The following is a 6,905-nucleotide window of genomic DNA, read 5'->3' on the forward strand; positions in this document are numbered from 1 at the left end:
CGGGCTTCGCCAGCGGCGCCTTCCGCGGGCTCCCGCGCGTCGAGGCGCACTTCCAGCCCGGCTTCGGCGCCGCGCTGTACGGCTGCAAGGAGGCGGTGCGCAGGGAGATCCGCTCCGCCAGGGAGGTGAGCCCCGGCCCCTCCTCCCCGCGCTGCGGCTCTGGCTCGAGGGAGGACCCGATGCCCGCGGGGCCCGAGGAGCCCCCGTGCGCGCGGCCGCTCCCCGTGCCGAGGTGGTGAGGGCTGGGCGCCTTTCAGAAATTCAGAGCCCGTGGCCCGACCTTGTTTCTGTTGAAGCCGCCCTGCCTTTCTCCCGGGAGCAAGCCCCACGCAAAACCGAGGTGGCGCAGCCCACACCAGCCTGCCCGCTTTGGGGACTGGCCCGGCATCCTCCCGTCACGTCGTCTGAACGGCCCGGGCGCTGCCCATCGCTCTCCCTCAGTGCCCGTGTGTGCCGTGCTGTAAGCCTCAAGGTGGAGCTGGGCCCTGTAACTATCTAGAGGTCCCAGAATGTGGCTGGGCCGTGGGCAGGTAATGAGAGGGCATTTGGGGAGAACTGGGAAGAAAGTGAGAGTGAGGGCTCACAACGTGAAACGAGTAGGGAGTACAGTTAAAACTCCCACAAGGAAGTTGGTCCCCCCCTCCCCCCGGTCATTAAAACTCATTGCCACTAGGTGTGGTGGAAGCTGACTGGTTAGCTAGATTCAAAAAGGCATTGGACATGCCCTTGGAGGAAAGGGGCAGCAGTAGCTATTGAGCACGTGAGTTAGGGGTGCAGCCTCTGACACAGAACTTCCTAGACCAGGGTGGGTGCCAGAGCACTCGCTCAAACACATTTTGCTTGGCATACATGCCTTGCAGGGGAAGGGGCCGGGGCTGTGCTGCCACAAGGATCCGGCCTTCGCCAGCTCCCCTGCCATCCGCCCCAGGCACGCTGACATCTTGCAAATCAAGATTACTGGTGTTTTGGGCATTCTGCCCCCAAAAGTTGCAGACGCCTGTTCTAGAGCTTAAATGCTGGAGGCTGCAAGTGGGGGGGAACCTGGTTATACTCAGTTCGCTGTCCCTTTCAGCATCCATGCTCTGCCTGTATGGTCCAGACTGCCGGGCAAGAGGGAGCTGTGGTCTGACACAGTAAATGGCAGGTGTTATGTTCCAAGACATTTGCTTCTTCACATTCTGAGGTTGTACTTGGTGTGAGCTATTGTTGTAATGGAAAAGACAAACCTTAAATCAGGTCTGTTATGCTGTCTGACTGGCAGAGTGGTTGGTTTTGTTTTGTTTTGTTTTTTTTTTTGTTTGCCCTTCAACAGCTACTTTCTCAATTCGTGTGGCTTGTGGTTTTTTTTGTTTTTGTTTGTTTTTTTTTTTTGCATGAACGATGCGTGCCCCTGGTGGCTGGGGGGGCATGGTGGCAGTAAGCTGTGAATGCTCCTGGTGCTGTGGGGGGGTGGCGAGTGCCGACCAGGGGTTGGTGACCACCCACAGATGCCACCGACAGTGGTGGCCGGTGGCGATTGCTGACCTCCCGCAAACACCATCAGTAGGGCGGGGGGAAGAGGGTGGCGAGCAGCAATCGCCATCAGTGTTGGCAGCACCTTTTCGTAGGGGGTGCACTGCCACGCTTGGGGGGTGCATACGTCGCCAGTGATATTTTTTTGTAAGCATTTGAAGGCTTCTTCCTTATTTCTCCAATAAATACTTGTGTGTACAGGCTGAATCGCCTTACTAACCAGGGTTTATTGTGAAAAATGATGCCTTTTGAAAGGTAGGTATGTGAGCGGCAAGGATTTCTCAGTCATATCTTTTATCGGCCCAACTATGTAGTTGAGCTAAAATTAAACAAGACTTCTAATGCAAGATATAGATGTATAGATATATGCAGCCTGGGTGGGGATAGAGGCATTTGGATGATTTCTTTCTGGAATGAGTGCAACCTGACTCCTTAACATAAGATCATGTTGTAAACACTAATGTTGGCTATGACAGAGCTGACCTGACAACTTTCCTTTTTTAAATCATCCTGCGTATAACAGTCTGCAAATGCCATGCGACTGTCTCAATATGCTGCACCCTGGACATCAAGGCTGCTGCAAATGGTAAAAAAAATGGTGCTTTCATTTAAACTCTGAACGCTCCCATGCTGAGCTCTGCATGTCCAAAAGAAACGGCACCTTAATTGGACCCAGCTCACCAGATGTTTGTATAGATCAGGGTCTTTGGTGGGGCTTTTTGGTGCTTTTATTGAATAGCTGATTGAATCAGTTGTAGCTAAAACTAAAAACAAAAAACAAATCCCCCCAAAAAACCCTTGCAGAAGCACCCGATCTATGCAGATGCTTCAGGGCTGGGTCAAAATAACATGCTGCTTCTTCCAGTAAAACTCTGTTTAATTTTTTTTTAACGTCTGCAAGCAGTCCAGGACATGTCTGTTGCAAACATCAGGCTTAAGGGTATGTAGTTCAATAGCTTTCAAATTTTTTTTGAATGACTCGTCTTTCCAACTTCCTGTGGACTGACTACCTACCACACCTCTTTTCTTAAAAGTTTTCACTGAAAAGGTTGCAGGGTGTGGGGCAGGCATTGGTGAAATCTGAGCCACTGACATAGGTAAAAGGATGCATCTTTTTTTTTTTTTTTTAATTGACCAAAAACCGGAAGGGAAGCTTTCAGTAAATGAAAGAATATTGTGTTAGGTGGTGTGTAAACAGCCTGCTGGATTTGCAGGCCTACAAGATTGGAGTCAAATGCTGTAACTGAAGCTAATGAAAATACCCTTAACATCAGGCAGCAGGCAGTGAAGAGCTGTACCTTGTAGAGTAATTCAGAGGTATTGTAAGTAGTGGCTAACTTCATCAGATGATTAGTAAAAGTTGTTGCTTACAAAAGCATATGCACCTTGGACACTAATTCAGATATGCAACTTCGTCCTGCCTTCTGCCTGACCTGAGACTAACAGGGCTAACTACTTCTTTTCAACTTCTGTGTTGCTAACCACATTGGACTTGGATCAAAAGTCTGTTGAATAGCCACTAATTAAACCACAATGGTCTGATTGGGGGGGCGGGGGAGGGTTATCCTGGTCATTAGAAGCTGGTTGGAAAAGTAACGAATCTCTCATTGGGCTGCTACTAATGGCTAGGAAGGACCTTTCCCAAAATATTGTGATGACATGACCCAAAACAGTGCTGTAGCATTTTTGCTTAGGGCACTGGTTTGTCCTGTATGGAATTTTAGCCGTTAGGTAGAGAACTGGACTTCTTTCCAGATTTCTCAACTGAACAGGGAGTAAAACAGTAGGAAGAATGGTTTTGTATAGGTTGGAAACGTGGATCTACAGTCAGTGACTTGACCCTAACCACTATTCAAGTTGAAATGTACCAGTTGAAAAGATAGAGTCCAATAGCAAGGCTTTAAGTGCTTGACAACACCCTTGGTAATAGGTTTTCTAGCATGGGTTACTATATTAATGATACCAAAAATCTAGAAATACTGGATTCAAATACTCTTCTAGGGGCATGGTGACCGAACAATCAGTTCTGACCTACAGAAGAGTTTTTCCCTGTGTCAGAAGAGCCTGTCATCAAAAATGCTTGTTGCAAATTGCAGCAAGAATGCTCCCACAGACGGACTTCTAAACTGATCACGTCTGTAGCACAGCATTTTGGATGTGCGCATTAATACCTCAAAATATTTGGGTATTTACCTTTTTATCATATCGTAGAGTTGCTGCTGGGTTTCTTAATGCCTTCAAGGTGGCTAATCTAGTCTAAGTCTTCCTTTTGCACTTAAGTGATAAGTTGCTGATGATTGTCAGTTCTATTTAGTGAGGGTTAAAACTCCAGTTGAGAGAATTAAGTGGCCCAAATACCTTAAATGACAAGTGAGATTCAGAGATGAAACTGAACAGTCACAGGTACAGAACTAGTGCAATTAAAGCACATGAGTAGCTTAAGCCCTTCTGTGTCTGCATGCACAGGCTTCAATGGCAGAAACCAATTAACTGTGTCTGAGCAATTTAAAGTCCCCTTCTTTTGTAGTAAACTTGAATAGATCTCAATAACATAGTTCAATAAGAGGAGGCCTCAATAATCTGATATGGATCAGCCAATATATGGAGGGTCTGGTTCGTGTCTTTTTTCTACCTTCCCTAAGCAGTGGAAAGTAATCTTGCCTTGATTACAATTAGGATTTCTAGGGCAAAATCTTCTGTACAAATGATACTTAATGGGTCTCTGAGAATAGGAACCAACCAAAGAATTAAAGGGAGAGCTGTTGTTACTGATATTCTTTTCCACTTCAAAAGTCCACTGTTTCAAACTGAAGTTGAGAAATGTTAGATGTTCAAATTCAACATTTTTTGTCAAAGATGTGAACTACTCTGGTCCTAAGAAGGCAGAGTTTGTAGTGGAGGGATTGGGGCAATGGTTTTTAGCAGCTTTTCTGGTTTAGGATGCTTGTAGATCACTTCTCAACCTCTTGTAGGCTAAGATCAAGTGCACACAAGGCCTAGCTTATTGATACATCTCTAGCTCATGGTATTTGCATATATAATCCTAGGTTCAGGTATAATTTTGCCCAAGCTTTAGACTTGCCTTATCTCTTGGATTTTCTTTTCTCCTTTAGCTTCCATTCTCTCTTAATAGAGATGCTTTAAATGTCTCTGAATGCCTGCATTTAGCTTCATGCTACAAAAAAGGTAAGAGGGTGGGCATGTTGATCCCACTAAATGCCGGTGAGAGAGGCTGCCTGCTGCTTCCTGAATTGTGGAACTTCAGTCGCAATAGACATGATAATCTCGAAAAAAATTAATTTAAAATATCTGATTTAAATTTTTTTCATTTAGTCATATTTATTTACTTTTTATTAAAATGCTTTAAAAATAAACCTATATAAAGATAGTTTTTAAGATATGTTGGAGCTCAAAGATATCATCATGGAACAGGGATTATAACTTCTAGTTATGTACTACTTGAAACAATATATTTATGAAACCTTTTTCTAAAAAGTTTTATAAATAGGTCACAGCAGGCCATGGACTATATTAGGGGCCCAGTCTTATGGGGTTTCTGGAGGCTTCTCCATAGTTTGGTAAAGATTTAAAGAAAACCACAGTACCTAATGGGACTCCGTGCTCACACTAGGAGATCCCATTAAGCATCTTTGTGCTACTTAATTTTAGTTCTCAAACTGTGGATTTTAGGGGTGTACCAATAAAGATTTTTTTGGGCCAATACTGATAGCTGATTATTAACCAGCCATATTGATTGATACTGATCCAATTGCTGATATGCAGCCCAGCAGCTTGGAGAGCAGCGTCTGGCTGGTAAGTCTGTTGGAGTGAGGGAGGGGAGGGGCATGGGGGGCAGATCGAGGCCCCTGTGGTGAGGGAGAGAGTGGGGCTGGGCAGGCACTGCGCAGCTGAGGCGGGGTGCAAAATGGAGCTGTGGCTTGTTTGGGGTAGCGGGGGAGGAGGTGACTCCCACCATTATGCACACCCCCAGGGGAGGCATAGAGGGTATGTGCCCCCCGGGATCTGTGTAGGGCCAGGGAGGGCTGCCTGCTGCATGCTTGGGGTCAGAGGCTGCACCAGTCTCTTCTTGGCGGGGGGCTGGGCTGGGGCTGCAATTGGGCCAGGCAGCAGTGGTGCTAGGAGGTGGGCTACACCCATCCCAAAATGCACTGTAGCCACGGCTGTTGGTGCTGCCACCTGCCCCACTCCCACCTGGCCCCAGGCCCAGCTCCTCTGTTGGGAAGAGGCTGGTGCAGCCCCCAGCCCACAGTAAGCAGCCTGCCATTGCCCTGCATACAGATCCAGGGGGCACATGTCCCCCATGCTTTCCCAGGGGTGCACGCAGCAGGGGCTGCCCCTGCCTGCCATGCCCCTGCCCCTCCCCCCAGAGCCACAGCTCTATCCCATGCCCCGCCCCAGTTTGGCATTACCTGTCCTAGCCCCACTCCCTCCCTCACCTTGGGTGTTGATCTGCCCACTCCCATGGCCCTTCCCCACTACAGACTCACCAGCCAAATGTGCTCTCCAAGCTGCCAGGTTGCGTTCCTGATTTGTGTGCATGCATGCAACATTTATTGGCAACATTATTGGACACATCAGCCAAAAAACCAAACCAAACCATTGCTGATAATGTCCATTTTCCTTTTTATTGCTGCAGATACAATATGGACCCTACTGATGTGCCTCTAATGGATTTGTGTTTCCAGAGATAGCATCCTTGTTAATAGCACTATAAGGAGATGACAGAGAACAGACGTGATTACCCACCCATCAGCCCTATTGTCTGTCTGCAAGTTTGTGTACACACAGTCAAGCCCTTGCCTGTGCAGTTTCAAGAAGTTAAACGAACAGAGGATTGTTGGGGGTGGAATATATCTGGGCAAGGAAGAGGAGTGTGGAGATAAATGCAAGGAGGGAGGGGCAGTAGAAACAAAAGAAACATTTTGAGCAGACTGTTCCAGAAGTCTTGAGGGATAAGTTTCTGAGTATAGACTCTCCATTGATTTGAGATTTAGTAAGGGAATGGTGTTGTAGAACGGAAAACCTATCATGGCAACAGGCTTGCAGAGCTGTAAAAGAGACCCTGTTTGTGAATTCTGATATTATAAAAGCCTTAGTCTGTCTGTAATGCTTTATTTGCACTCTGATTGAATGGTTGTGTAAAACAACCAATCGGAGTGCTCCAGCAGTATTCTGGACAGGAGGTGGCAGCAGAGATTCGCCATGACGGCGGGGATGGAGCAGGAGGGCGAGGCCCTCTTTCCCTCCCCCCAGCTCTGCTCCCTGCATGTGGCAGCAATGGAACAGCTGGAGCAGGGGGAGATGCCAGCACTGCCGGCCTTGGCCCCCTACCCCTCAGTCCACACTGTCATGGCAGGGCCGTCCCACTCTGT

General features: G+C 47.5%; 1 protein-coding gene across 1 annotated transcript in view; it reads left to right on the top strand.

Annotated features, from left to right (window-relative positions):
* The first annotated feature begins 6 nt into the window (after positions 1–6).
* The window catches only part of LOC109292388 (protein FAM83D-like), a 21,208-nt gene continuing 14,309 nt past the window's right edge, over positions 7–6,905 (top strand). The window contains exon 1 of the mRNA XM_019509781.1: positions 7–125. The gene's annotated coding sequence lies outside the window, so the exon portion shown is untranslated. The remainder of the gene's footprint in view (positions 126–6,905) is intronic.

This window comes from Gavialis gangeticus, unplaced genomic scaffold (genome assembly GCF_001723915.1).
Source record: "Gavialis gangeticus isolate Ggan-Ray unplaced genomic scaffold, GavGan_comp1, whole genome shotgun sequence".
In the NCBI taxonomy this organism is placed as follows: Eukaryota; Metazoa; Chordata; order Crocodylia; family Gavialidae; genus Gavialis; species Gavialis gangeticus.